This window comes from Schistocerca americana, chromosome 4, assembly GCF_021461395.2.
Source record: "Schistocerca americana isolate TAMUIC-IGC-003095 chromosome 4, iqSchAmer2.1, whole genome shotgun sequence".
Classification (NCBI taxonomy): Eukaryota; Metazoa; Arthropoda; class Insecta; order Orthoptera; family Acrididae; genus Schistocerca; species Schistocerca americana.
The window spans coordinates 472,039,558-472,055,232 of NC_060122.1; the positions used below are offsets into that span (position 1 = coordinate 472,039,558).

Genomic DNA, 15,675 nt, shown 5'->3' on the forward strand with positions numbered 1-15,675 from the left:
GTTTGTGATTTCGTTAGTTAGGTTTAACTAGTTCTAAGTTCTAGGGGACTAATGACCTCAGCAGTTGAGTCCCATAGTGCTCAGAGACATTTGAACCATGTTTGATGGTGTACTCAACGACGAACCTGGGTGCACGAATGGCAAAACGAAATTTTTTTTTGATGAATCCAGCTTCTGTTTACAGCATCATGATGGTCGCATCCGTTATTGGCGACGTCGCGGTGAACGCACATTGGAAGCGTGTATTCGTCATCGCCATACTGGCGTATCACCCGGCGTGATGGTATGGGCTGCCATTGGTTACACGTCTCGGTCACATCTTGTTCGCATTGACGGCACTTTGAACAGTGGACGTTACATTTCAGATGTATTACGACCCGTGGCTCTATCCTTCATTCGATCCCTGCGAAACCCTACATTTCAGAAGGATAATGCACGACCGCATGTTGCAGGTCCTGTACGGGCCTTTCTGGATACAGAAAATGTTCGACTGCTACCCTGGCCAGCACATTCACCAGATCTCTCACCAACTGAAAACGTCTGGTCAATGGTGGCCGAGCAACTGGCTCGTCATAATACGTCAGTCACTACTCTTGATGAACTGTGGTATCGCGTTGAAGCTGCATGGGCAGCTGTACCTGTACACGCCGTCCAAGCTCTGTTTCACTCAATGCCCAGGCGTATCAAGGCCGTCATTACGGCCAGAGGCGGTTGTTCTGGGTACTGATTTCTCAGGATCTATGCACGCAAATTGCGTTAAAATGTAATCACATGTCAGTTCTAGTATAATATATTTGTCCAATGAATACCAGTTTATCATCTGCATTTCACCTTGGTGTAGCAGTTTTAATGGCCAGCAGTGTATTCTGTATTTTCCGTGTGCCAGTCGCACAAGTTTTATGGTGGTTACTCGTTTGGGACTAACAAGACCACCTTTATATCTCCACAGCAGCCTATGCAGTCAGTCATATTCATGTTGCTGACTGAGTACATCCCTTTACAACGTACATTAAAATTTTAAACTTTGTAACGGAGTTTACTCTATCACCAACATGCTATAACTTGCTACATAGGCAGATGTATAGGTCTGAAGACGGTCTTGTTGGACCGAAACCGGTAATCACCACAAAAGCTGTGCAACTGAAAAGCAGCTCCTGTACGACGATTTGGTGGAAAAGAGGAATGGAAACATCTCATAAAATTTACAACTGTTTCAGTTTACTGAAATATATTTGTCAATTTGAGAAATCCTCTGTTATCTTTTATGTTTAATGCTCTGGAATGTTTTATACCTTAATTATTTCAAGATAGTATTTTTAAATCTGTTAGCACGCGAAGAGGGCACTTAGAACCACTACAGGGTTTTTATACGAATTAAACTTTTTTAATATTTTATATAAGGTTTATATTAGGTTTTTATGTTGGTAACGTCACGTAGCGCTCTGTATGAAAATCACTGACTGTGCTGTGTGCAGTCTGTGACTGGTTTGCATTGTTGGAATATTTGCTATTGTAGTGTTGGGCAGTTGGATGTGAACAGCGCGTAGCGTTGCGCAGTTGGAGGTGAGCCGCCAGCAGTGGTGGATGTGGGGAGAGAAATGGCAGAGTTTTGAGATCGGACGATCTGTTCGTGTGTCCGTCCGAAAAAGGAAATTTGTAAGACTGGATGTCATGAACTGACATATATATATATATATATATATATATATATATATATATATATATATAAATATAAGTTCTGTATTATATATATATATACATATATAATGACTTTTGAACACTATTAAGGTATATACATTGTTTGGTCTCTATCAAAATCTTTCATTTGCTAACTATGCCTATCAGTAGTTAGTGCCTTCAGTAGTTAGAACCTTTTATTTAGCTGGTAGTATTGGTGCTCGCTGTATAGCAGTAGTTCGAGTAACGACGATGAAAGGTATAGGTTATTGTTAGTCGAGGCCATTCTTTTGTCGGGATTATTGAAAGTCAGATTGCGTTGCGCTAAAAATATTGTGTGTCAGTTTAGTGATGATCAGAATAAGTAAAGAGAAAACTGTCTGAGTACGTTGAGTATTGCTCAGCTGTTTGCAAATCTAATATTGCAAGAGTTTTACCAGCACTGTCATTCTTAATTTTTCTAAGGGTATGTTTCAAAGTGACAGGATAGAAGTTCGGTCTTAGTTTATGACAGTAAAACTGATAATGTTTCTATTAAGAATGGTTACTCTGTCACTATAAGAACGGTACGTAATACCAAGTTTGTATTCTAAGCAGATAGAAAATTCTTTTTAGCTTTGTAACGCTATAATCACAGGATAGAACTCAACTGTCATTTACTTTTTTTTTAACAAATGGGAAGATGAGCGAAACTGTGCGAATTTTGAGATAGTGGAACAGTGATCGACGGATTGAAGATAAGTGAATTTTCCATAAATAAGGATCGCTTATGTCTCTCTACTGACAAGTATATCCAGTTTTGATCGTTGGTTGGTTGATTTGACGGAGGTGGCCAAACAGCGATCATCGTCCCCATCGGATTAGGGAAGGATGGGGAAAGAAGTCCTTTTCAAAGGAACCATCCTGGCATTTGCCTGAAGCGATTAAGGGAGATCACGGAAACCTAGATCAGGGTGGCCGGAGGCGTGTTTGAACCGTCGTCCTCCCGGATGTGAGTCCAGTGTAGTTTTGGTAAATTCGATTGTTACTCATTCACATATCTAACTTAAAGTCCTGTTCGAAACACAAGAAAGCCACGACCACATTACTGTGTTCAAGTTGTTAACAAGCTTTGTCCATTGTGTCATAGGGGATTTTCTCTGCCTCGTGATGACTGGGTGTTGTGTGATGTCATTAGGTTAGTTAGGTTTAAGTAGTTCTAAGTTCTGGGAGACTGATGACCATAGATGTTAAGTTCCATAGTGCTCAGAGCCATTTGAACCATTGTGTCAAAGAAAGGGGTTTCTGACCTATAGCTGGTGCCAGAGACCTCTTCGCTTCGAACATTTTCATGCTGCGGTTCACAAATACAGTGTAATGAACGAAACGAATTAGTACGTGGTTAAAGAGGCTGTCTAATGATTAATGTTCCTGCTGTGCGCAATTTTCTTCAGATTTTAAAGCTAATACCGTTAAAGTTTATTTGCAGGAGATGCGCTATTCTTCAACGTGATCGGCATGAACAAGTCCATACGTACGAGTACTAGAAAAATTGGTATGTGTGTGTGTGTGTGTGTGTGTGTGTGTGTGTGTGTGTGTGTCTGTTCCACATCTCCATCTAAACCACTGGAACGATGTCAACAAAACTTGGTATACTTTACTGTCAGGCAAGAGTCGTTGTGAGCGTAAGAACCATCCATCAAAGACGTCAGAATAGCGGTGAAAAAGAAGCGTAGCCGGTGGCGCGTGAATTCACAGACTTTATTTATCCAGTATTTAAGAACGGGAGCACCTAACGTCTTGTAACAAACTTTACACATAATTTAAAACCTATACGAAACTTTTTCTCGCTGACAATCCGTACAAAATGACGACAGGAAAAGTTTATCGCTTACTACTATTCCGCTATTCATGCAGTACAAGCACTGCATGAGGCACGACGTTATAATTTATTATTTATTTACTATTAACTGTATTTCCTAAGCATTTTGCAGTCAGTATGCACATATACACTGAAAAGCCAAAGAAACTGTTAAACTTGTCTAATATCGTGTAGGGACCACGAGAGCACGGAGAAGTGCCGCATCACGATGTGGCATGGACTTCACTAACGTCTGAAGCAGTGCTGGAGGGAAATGACACCATGAATCCTGCAGGCCTGTCCATAAATCCATAAGAGTACGAGGCGTAGAGATGTCTTCTGAACAGCAGTTTGCAAGGCATCCCAGATATGCTCAATGTTCATGTCTGGGGAATTTGGTAGCCAGCGAAGTGTTTGAATTTAGAAGAGTGTTCCTGGATCCACTCTGTAGTAATTCTGGACGTGTAGAGCGTCGCATTGTCCTGCTGGAATTGGCCAAGTCCGTGGGAATACACAATGGACATGAATGGATGGATGCTGGTGATCAGACAGGATGCTTAGGTACGTGTCACATGTCAGAGTAGTATCTAGACGTATCAAGGATCCAATATCACTCCAAATACACACGCCCCACCACCATTACAGAGCCTCTACCAGCTTCAATAGTCCCCTGCTCAAATGCGGGGTCCATGGATTCATGAAGCTATCCCCATACCTGCGCACGTCCATCCACTCGATAAAATTTGAAACGAGACTCGTCCGACCAGGCAACATGTTTCCAGTCATCAACAGTCCAATGTCGCTGTTGACGGACCCAGGTGAGGCGTAAAGCTCTGAGTCATGCAGTCAACAAGGGTGCGCGAGTGGACCTTCGGCTCCGAAAGCCCGTATCGATGATGTTTCATTGAATGGTTCGCAAGCTGACGCTTGTTGATGGCTCAGCATTGATATTTGCAGCAATTTGCGGAAGGTTTGCACTTCTGTCACGTTGAACGATTCTCTTCGGTGGTCCCGTTCTTGCAGGATCTCTTTTCCAGCCGCAGCGACGTCGGAGATTTGATGTTTTGCCAGATTGCTGATATTCACGGTACACTCGTGAAATGGTCATACGGGAAAATCTCCACTTCATCGCTACCTCAGACGCTGTGTCTCATAGCTCGTGCGCCGACTATAACACCACGTCCAAACTTAGTTGAACCTTGATAACCTGCCATTGTAGCAGCAGTAACCGATCTAACAATAACGCCAGACCCTGGTTGTCTTGTATCGACATTGCCGACCGCGGCGCCGTATCCTGCCTGTTTACAAATCTGTGTGTTTGAATACACATGCCTATACCAGTTTCTTTGGCGCTTCAGTGTAATACCGTCGCAACAATGTGATGAATAGTCAGGACGGACGAGTCCCGCATGGCCCTCTAACATAAATGAAAACAACAAATAAATGGGTGTGAAATATGTTACAATAAAGAAATTCAAGAGTCAAAACTTAAAAAATCGGAACTGACGAGTCGTAAAATGTGGTACTTGTTTGGAAGAAGTAGGAGGTATGAACTTCTGGAGGACCGTTAGGTACACCTCGCTGTTCCAAATGGACGTTAGACCACGAAGAGACACAAATTTAACACAGTGAACAGTTCAGATGACCAGACGGACAGTTCATAAATTTGTCAAAAAAAAAAATAATGGGTACGAGTGAGATTTGAACACGTATCTGCCCGTTCAGACTCAAACACCGTGAGCACACAATCACGACGGCAACACTATCCGAATACGCTCAATGTTACACATCTTGAGCTTGGACCGTTCATTGTTTATATTGTATTTTGCTTCTTTTTTCAAAGTTCAGTTCACCTTCTTTCTGTTTTGACGCTTGATATGAGTTTAGTTTTTGACAGGCCATCCACTGGGCCATTTTATCACGAAATCTGAGAGGAGTTCCACTTGTTTAAACACTTTAAGAACCGTAACGATACTGCAATGCCTATACATGTCCGAAGGAAGATTGCATCCTTCTTCTTCATAACACAGGCACTGTAATATTATATTTATCAGCCGATACGGGGCAGCGACTTTCAATGAAAATGTCCTCCCTCGTACGGGAATTACAAAATGTGTGTAAAAGTACAGGTTGTGACGCTGGAACGACGACATATAGAAGTTTGGGTCTGGCCGTGACTCGTGCGAGGATAGCCAAAAGCCGGTCGCGGTGGTCTAGCGGTTCAGGCGCTCAGTCCGGAACCGTGCGACTACTACGGTCGCAGGTTCGAATCCTGCCTCGGGCATGGATGTGTGTGATGTCCTTAGGTTAGTTAGGTTTAAGTAGTTCTAAGTTCTAGGGGACTGATGACCACAGATGTTAAGTCCCATAGTGCTCAGAGCCATTTGATAGCCAAAACTGTTGAGGCGAGCGCTCACGTAAAAAGATAAATTACGTTTCGAGACCTCGTACAGCACAAATTTTCACTGTCGGCATTCCCTTATACAGCTGACGGTTGTTTGTATTCGCAACTGCGAATACGTTTCATGGACTTCAAGAAACATTCTTCGGGCAGGGACTACGAATATTCTTGAGCCCCTACGTCAGTGTCCCGTAGAGATCGTGCAGTTCGCATAGAGGTGTATAAGCAGTCATTCTATTCACATTCCATCCGTGAATGCCTAACTCAGTGCAGCAAGGGTCTGTGACACACTTACGCCAGATTTATGCCTGTCAAGCAAAACGGATCGACACTGCAAGCTAACACGGCGGCTTCTGCTTCATAATTAGAACGAAGTGGAAACAGCGTATCACATTAGCCACATCGTCTCGATTCATCTCCTTCAGCTCGTGGATTAATTGATTATCTGTACAGATATGATAACGTTTGTAAGCTGCTGCACCGCGAGCACTGAGCAGTATCAGTAACGGCCAACTTCTCTGTCTGTTCACCTGTGCAGCCGACGTCGCTGAGATAATGGCACTGCGACATTCGACGCGGGGTAGACTGTTCGAATCCTGTGGGAAAAAAAATTCATCAGATACTGATTAATACCGAGAGGAAAGTTGTGGAGGTTAAGCTCTGCTCCCTGCTGGTGCTATTCGAGAAAGGAAGTGCTAATTTTATCCCCTCCGTCATCATCATGATCATCAGTAAGACAACATTACGTCTTGCAGAACTAGCATTCATGAAAGAAAGGATATTGCGGAGACATGGCTTAGCCGCAGCCTGGGGGATGTTTCTAGAATGAAATTTTCACTCTACAGCGGAGTGTGCGCTGACATGAAACTTCAAATGGTTCAAATGGCTCTGAGCACTATGGGACTTAACATCTATGGTCATCAGTCCCCTAGAACTTAGAACTACTTAAACCTAACTAACCTAAGGACAGCACACAACACCCAGTTATCACGAGGCAGAGAAAATCCCTGACCCCGCCGGGAATCGAACCCGGGATCCCGGGCGTGGGAAGCGAGAACGCTACCGCACGGCCACGAGCTGCGGACCGTGAAACTTCCTGGCAGATTAAAACTGTGTGCCGGACCGAGACTCGAACTCGGGACCTTGCCTTTCGCGGGCAAGTGCTCTACCAACTGAGCTACCCAAGTAGGTTTGCAGGAGAGCTTCTGTAAAGTTTGGAAGGTAGGAGACGAGAAGTAAAGCTGTGAGGACGGGGCGTGAGTCGTGCTTGGGTAGCTCAGTTGGTAGAGTACTTGCCCGCGAAAGGCAAAGGTCCCGAGTTCGAGTCTCGGTCCGGCACACAGTTTTAATCTGCCAGGAAGTTTCACATGTGTTATTTTTTGTCTTATACACTGACGGAAGAATCAGTTGTGCAATATAAACCAAGTTTGGTAGGTGTGTTTCTACATCTGGAAAATGATGTGTATTCAGATTTCGTACCAGTCGTATAAGAGTGGCGCTTGCAGCGCCATTATGAGGATGCTGATCAAGTTGCTTTAAATGGCCGCTTTACCAGTCATGAGCGCTAGTTATCTTAGAAACCTGAAGTTGTGAGTTAATGTTAGTCAAGAATGCCTTTAAGGCGACGACTCCAGTATCAGCACCTCGTTGAGCCTGAACGAGGTCACGTACAAGGGCTACGAGTAGAAGGATGATGGATGTTCCTTCTGCGATACTGCAGAGAGGCCTGGCAGGAATGTAGACACTGTGCATGACTGCCGACAGCAGTCACGGGAATGTGTGGTTGCAAGAAGACCGGCTCCGGACAACACGTGGTACGATCGAGAGGGAAGACCGTCTCCGGACAACACGTGGTACGATCGAGAGGGAAGACCATCGTATTCGCCGTACGACTGGCTCATCGTACTGCATCTGCAGCAGCAATTTTATCAGCAGTTGACACCATACTGACACAACGGACCATTACAAGTCGGTTTCTTCGAGGACAGCTCCTAGTCAGACGCAATGTAGCGTGCATTCCGCTGATCCCAAAACACCGCCATTTGAGATTTGATTGGCGTGAAGCGTGATTTCATTGGAGGGCAGGATGGAGGTCTGTTGTGTTTTCTGATGAAAGATAGTTTTGTCTCGGTGCCAGTGATGGCCATGTGTTGGTTAAAAGGAAGCCAGTTGAGGGCCTCTAACCAACCTGTTTTCGGACTAGCCACAATGGACCTACACCTGGAGTTATGGATGGGCTACAATTTCGTACGACACCAGGATCGCTCTCGTGGTTATCCCACGCTCCCTGACTGTAAAATTGCACCTCAGTCTGTTGATTCGACCTGTTGTGCTGCCATTCATGAACAGCATTACACAGAGTGTTTTCCAACAGGATAACGCTCGCCCAGATGCCGCTGTTATAACCCAACATGCTCTACAGAGTGTCGTCATGTTGCCTTCTCCAGCTCGATCACCAGATTTGTCTCCAATCGAGCACATATGGGGCATCATCGTACGACAACTTCAGCCTCATCCATAACCACCATTAACCGTCCCTGTACTGACCGACCAGCTGCAACAGGCGTGGAACACCACTCCACAAACTGACATCCGGGACCTGTACGACGCAATGCATGCACATTTTCATGCTTGCGTTCAAGATTTTGGCAGTTGCACTAGTTATTAACATACCAGCGTTTCACATTTTCAATGGCTTATCTCGCACTTACATTAACCTGTGATGTTGGAACGTTAATCTTTTAAATACGTTAGCACTCCGTCGTCAGGCCACGAGTGGCCTACCGGGACCATCCGACCGCCATGTCATCCTCAGAGGAGGATGCGGATAGGAGGGGCGTGGGATCAGCACACCGCTCTCCCGGTCGTTATGGTGGTATTCCTGACCGAAGCCGCTACTATTCGGTCGAGTAGCTCCTCAATTAGCATCACGAGGCTGAGTGCACTCCGAAAAATGGCAACAGCGCATGGCGGCTGGATGGTCACCCATCCAAGCGCCGGCCACGCCCAACAGCGCTTAACTTCGGCGATCTCACGGGAACCGGTGTACCCACTGCGGCAAGGCAGTTAGCTAGACGTTACCTGGACAAATTAATTCCCGCAATTTCATTACTCTACATTACTTGTTTCTTCGTGTTGCGATTTTTTTTCCCGCCAGTGTAGTTCAGGGCCGAACAGTTACAATATACATTCAGAACAACGTCATTTCAGTGATTAGGCCATATACTTTACATTCAGTTTGGAAGTTATTTTCTTGTATACAAAGTACATTTTAGTGAATAGTGTGATAAATCCATGGCTGAAACATTATTCGTTTTCTGAGTTTTACTTCGAAAGTTAGCTACGTAAATCAGCAGGGAACTTTTATTAAAGTAATTTTGATAATTTATTCAGACACAAAGTGAAGTAGTTCATTTGATGTGCAATTTTTATTGGTTTTATTTCGGTGTATTTTTGAGATGTTGAATCACTGTGACATCAGGCAACACACCACTATTCACTCGACTGAGGCCGGCCGCGGGGGCCGTGCGGTTCTAGGCACTTCAGTCCGGAACCCCGTGATTGCTACGGTCGCAGGTTCGAATCCTGCCTCGGGCATGGATGTGTGTGATGTCCTTAGGTTAGTTAGGTTTAAGTAGTTCTACGTTCTAGGGGACTGATGATCTCAGAAGTTAAGTCCCATAGTGTTCAGAACCATTTGAACCAACTCGACTGAGCAATACAAGGCTTCAGTGATCACATTTTTCAGTAATGAGTTTCATGCACTTACACTACACTACACAGAGAGAGAGATTCCTAAAGCAGAAAACTTACAACGTGCAACTTGTTGCTATCTTTCGGACTCTGAGAATAGTCGAGGGGCATGGGAATACAGACAGTCGGCCGTAGCGCGATAGATACAGAACAAGTGTGACCAGATGAAGTCAAGACAACAACGTTGCAAGAAGACTAGATTCAGGTCTTTCCTGAAGGTGTACACCACGAGACGATCGAAGGATCGTTCTACTGACTCTGACGGAAAGATGGATCACTGGTGCACAGAATACGACAAAGTACTGATGTACTAATTTCTGAAAAAAGGCTGAATGCTTGCAAGCATGTGGAAAGTATGTCATACCCTCCATCACCAGGATACCAAATGGCATACTCCAGCATTATAACACAAGAACCTGTACCACACTTCACATCACAAATGATTTGAGGAAAGTACAAATCCTTTGCTGGCCTGCTCGATCCCCTGATCTGTCACCCGTAGGGCATGTTTTGCATGCAATGGAAAGACAAACTTCCATACCAGCCTTCAGTCATCAATCTTCATGGACTGACTCAGCGTATGTTACAGGCACGATAAGAAATTCCTCGTTCAGAGGCTCTTCGCTTTCATGTCACCACAAATCAGAGAGCATATTCATGACTCAGAGGGAGGGGGAGTGTCACGCTTCATACTCATGTTGACGATGGACATCATTTCCAAATGGAACGAAAGTTTAATCAATTAGTTCCCGTTATGTGAAAACATATTCAGAAAGTTTGATAAATCCCCGACTTGTACTTGACAGTGACATACTTTCCATTTTCCTCAGTGTATTTCTTCGGATGAAACGGAGTATCGACGGATAAAAGTCGTAATACGCACGACAGCTAGCGGACGCTTGAAATTATACAAAAATACACATGAAAAGTGACAAGGAGCATGTTATGGCGCTATTTATACGTATAGTGCCAATTACCCATATGATCAAGCTGGAGACCGGATGGGTTACTTCTGGTCCTGGAGAATGCCAGTGGATACACCGGCTGATTATGCATACCGCTCCTCGTTTTGGCCTGATCGTCGGTAAGGGGTGAAAGTGTCAGCCGGCAGATGGCCCAGTCCGTCGAAGGACACGAAGATATCCGGCCTCTTCGTGTCCCCCTGAACCAAAGGCGAGCGTGTAATCCACTAGAATGCAGACCACATAGCCACACGCACTGAGGATCTGGTATTTGCTCATCTGACCGGAGAGAGAACTCCAATATTTTGTCGTTGCCGGGACAACCACACATGCGATATTGCCTCATCAGACAACTGGAAGTCGTGCAGAGTACACAGTAACGCGCGTCTGATCGATGAATTCAAAGGTTCAAATATGCGGAAGTTGCTCAGTGCGAAACCAGTATACGTTTCACGTCCCTCCTCTGAATTCCTAAAGACAATGGTACGGGTGAAGCTGCGGTTTAAGCATTAGTCAGATCCGGTTGTCAAGGTTCCCCCTCTAATGTCATCAATGGAGGTACCGCGAAGCAAACTGTGCTAAGCTCTAGGAACGAATAGCGTTATCGTAATTATGACAGTGGGTGTACTTCAACGACGGGCGACTGCATGAAGTATGATATAGTGCCCTGCAACGACGTCGATAAAGTTTCTAGAGCAATCATTGATTCAGTTTGGCTGTAGCAATGCACCAGACACGGCATTAAAATCTGATTCTTTTGAAGAAAGTTCTTATCGAATTCATATTTGCAGTTAAACGATTACACTTTTTGTTATACACCCGACCTAAGCGACCAGTTTGCAATAAGTTACTACCTTCGATATACTTATTCTCAGCCGACCTGAGTGGCCGAGCGGTTCTAGGCGCTACAGTCTGGAACCACGCGACCGCTACGGTCGCAGGTTCGAATCCTGCCTCGGGCATGGATGTGTGTGATGTCCTTAGGTTAGTTAGGTTTAAGTAGTTCTAAGTTCTAGGGGACTGATGACCTCAGAAGTTAAGACCCATAGTGCTCAGAGCCATTTGTTTTTTATTATTGTCATCAGAAATGAATAAAGCCGTAATACGGCAATTACGACAATACGTGAATGGAAATGCGATTGCTTTCAGTGCAAATGACGAAATTCTTATGCGGCTAAATGGAGATACGTTTCGTGTCGGCATGTCTAAAATATCATACTGCTGATCTAAGGATACTGGTTTCAAACGGAATTAGACCTTTTGGTGTCTTTCTGCTGGTTAGTATGACAAAACCTTAACAGTTACCTGTGGGCGCAAAAGCACTGTGTAGTGCAATTGTTCAGGTTACACTTCAAAGTTTAAACTATCTCATTCACAACTAATTGGTTGTTCTGATGTATGGGTCGGAAGTCAGTCCATTTCCCTTAGCACTATGCCTCGTAAAACAGCATAATGCTCAAAAGCCGGCTTCGTGTTGATAGAAGTCTTTTGTTTTTAACGGAAACTAACCTTTATAAGATAAAACAAAACAAAAAACTATAGAAACGTACAAAACGATTCAGATGTGTGTGAGTTATAGCGATTTATATGAATGAAGCTACCTCTAATAGAACAGTGTCCGAATGACAGCGGCGGTGATCTTAGCAACGTACTGGTAAAAATCGTCGAACTTGGCAGTGTTAATTCTTCAACAAACATTTCGTAAGATATTAATAATTGTTTCTGGTTTATTTGGATGGATTCGAATCCTTACGTGAAATCAAATGTCATCTGGAGGTCACGTGTAACGATACAGTGACCACGCCTGGGCAACAGAGCAGTAACACAACCAGTAGTGCAGGTATTCACGTGGTACGGCTATCGTCAGTCAAGTCGGCGCACATGTGCTGAAACAGATTTACACACAAATGTTCGATCCGAAACACTAGCTGCCTAGATATGCACACTTCTCTCCCAGGTAGCACACATTCGTACGAAGTAGAGGGGAAAAAATAACCAACTGTCCTGGCGTAGCAATGCGCAGGCGTAACGTGCGTCGATTACGGAGCAGCAGCGGGCGCCGGCACGCTGCACTGACCTGCAGGGTGACGCTCGGTCGGCCGAGGGGTCGCCGCGTGTCGTAATGTCGGCTGGCTGGTGATGTGACGCCGGTCTGACCCGCGCTCCTCTGACGCGTGCTAACCCTTCGGAGTGCACCGCACAACTGACGCGCGCTGCCACCTGTAGCTGCCGCGGCGTCCCACGCGCCGTGCCGGTGCGCATGCGCACTGCGCTTCACCTACCTGGCCACCGGAGGGAGGACGGCTGAAGCCTACTTCCCGGCGCAGCTGTCGCCGCGCCCGCATCTGGCACCGTGCGACCTGCGTTCTCCCATTCTGGTGAGGGGGACGCTGCCAGATTCTTATCAGTTTCGTGCACGCACAGTATTTCTCCAACGTGCTAGTTACAGCTGGCGCCATGGGCGTCAGCAGAAATTTTGTGAAAGTGGGGGCACGAAAAATTTAAAATTGCCATTGTTGATACCAAAAATCTTGAGAAATTCTTGTCAATTATTAACAAAAATGGCGAGCAAAAATACCCTCCTCAAACTGAATAAACAGGAAATGAACTTTTAAAAACGTTTGTTGAACTTATACCGCGTAAGACACTGTATGTTTACACAACTTCAAATCTGAAAATGTTGATAGATTTTTTGTATATTTGTTCTAGTCTTTAAAGTTGATTGACATAGTTAAAATTCTCTAATATGTGTTTTTAAAACTCTTTTTTTGGTTTGCTTCCATAAAATTTTACTATTCGACGAATAAATGTGGGAAATCTTCTAATACAATGACAGATTGCCCGGTACAGTCGACGCTTAGCGATCAAGGCTGAACCAGTATGACAGCATACTGTGTGGTGTCGCATGTCGCATACCATGGCACTTGAGAAGATACAATTTCTTGAGTAGGAGATCCTTTCCACCTTGATTTTTCTAAGCTTTCGTCCTTACTTCTTGGCCAAAAATGGCGTTTCCTCTGTACAACTGATGCACTTGGGTCCATCGATTAAGTACAGATTAATATACATGCAGTACCGTATAGCGAGACAGTGTTTTCAGAGACCGGCCGCGGTGGCCGAGTGGTTCTAGGCGCTTCAGTCTGGAACCGCGCGACCGCTACGGTCGCAGGTTCGAATCCTGCCTCGGGCATGGATGTGTGTGATGTCCTTAGGTTAGTTAAGTGTAACTAGTTCTAAGTTCTAGGGGACTGATGAACTCAGAGGTTAACTCCCATAGTGCTCAGAGCCATTTGAACCATTTGTTTTCAGAGTCTATTTCAGCCACTCTACGTTCGTACACCAAATTACAAAAATCATGGGATACCTCCTTCGACCATAGATATTGGTAGACTGGTCATGACGTATATTTCGTGGCACCAACATCTTTACTGCTATACCACGTGACTATTGGCAAAACAATGGTGGTATCCTGTTGTGCTTATGGTTGTACCGAGCGTTTTGTGAAGGGAAGTAACATTAAATTTCACGTGTAAGTATTATTAGTATAATTTAGCGGCATTTCTTGAATACTGATAAACTATTGTGTGTATCATATCCTTACCCAGAACGCCACAGTTACGTAAACTGGCGGTTGGAAGTGCTGTGTGTGTTTCCAGGCGCACATTGCAATCGTATATATTTCTTGAAATGGTAAGCTACAAAGCTGCTTTTTCTCTTTCGTATAGGTTTCCAAAGGATGAAGGGCGCAGGCAGATGTGGATACAGGCAGTGAATCGAAAAGATTTCAAGCCCACTGCGCACACACGCATCTGTTCGAAGCACTTTGAAGAATATATATATATATATATATGGCAATGTGCATTGCTACTACATAAGAAGAAAGGATGATTTTTACTATACTGGATTAAATCTGACTTTGGTACAAAAAGGGGTGAATTATGCTGGTATTATTTTAAAGAACAATTTGCAAAATCAAGTTAGGGGTTTGATTTCTCATCAGGGTTTAGTTTTATTTTGTACTTCCCAGTTACAAAACATACGAATATCAGAAACAAATACTGAATACCATTTGCAAAAAGGTAGTTGTATGGCCTATATTAGTTTCCAGATAATAAGCTGTAATGTATGGGATAAATAATATGCTGCTACAAAAATCTTTGGTCATTTACCAAAAAGCATTAAAAGCCTGACAGATAGCCAACCAGCATTTCAAATCAAACTAAAAGAATCTATGAATGACAGCTCCTACTCAGTAGACGATTTTTTGGGTATAAATAAGTGATTGGAAGAATTGTAATGTAATGATAGGTCTACCTTTCATTAAACTGACACATCATTGCGAAGTATCGTATGCATGATCTGTGGAACAAGTATTCATGTAAGTAGGTACTGATTTTGTAGATATCTTATTTGATACATCTACGAAACAAACTTTTTAAACCAAAAAAGAGCTTTCAAATGAAACTGCTTTACGTTTTGTGGGTGAACAACACAATTGAGTTCGTTACATTCGATGGGAACACGTGTGTTTACGTTACAGGTTTCGTTGTTTACGCCGATTTATGAAGTCTATAACACTTTCTGCAACCAAGGCACTAAAACACACACACGCAATATTTACATTTTATGCAGTGCATAACGCGTATTGTTAGTAGAGAATGCATCTCATAATTGGTAACACTGAAATATTCGCGGCGAATATATTGCCGAACATCGAAAGTGTTTCAGCAGTTCACAAAGTTCATTGTGAAGTAATGGCTGTAAAACTAAATTTTTACAGTGGTTACGCAATAATTTATCACTTCTAGCTGTGTTTACATAAGCTACATTTAATGTGGTGAAGTTAGCAGGAAATCCACTGAGAAATACTGGAAGTGAAATCAGGAATCAGAAAGCTGCCTTGAACTCCCGCCGACGTTCTGCCAACAGTCACGTGATTCTATGTTGCAGCCACGCCAGATGTATAGCCGCTGCACTGCTTGCCCAGTCTATTAGTATCTATGATCGAAGGATACCTCCTAATATCGATTAAACAGGCAAAA

General features: G+C 44.0%; 1 protein-coding gene across 1 annotated transcript in view; it reads right to left on the minus strand.

Annotated features, from left to right (window-relative positions):
• LOC124612385 (centlein-like) overlaps positions 1–12,830 on the minus strand; it is a 569,059-nt gene extending 556,229 nt beyond the window's left edge. The window contains exon 1 of the mRNA XM_047140562.1: positions 12,711–12,830. The gene's annotated coding sequence lies outside the window, so the exon portion shown is untranslated. The remainder of the gene's footprint in view (positions 1–12,710) is intronic.
• Between the last annotated feature and the right edge of the window lie 2,845 nt (positions 12,831–15,675).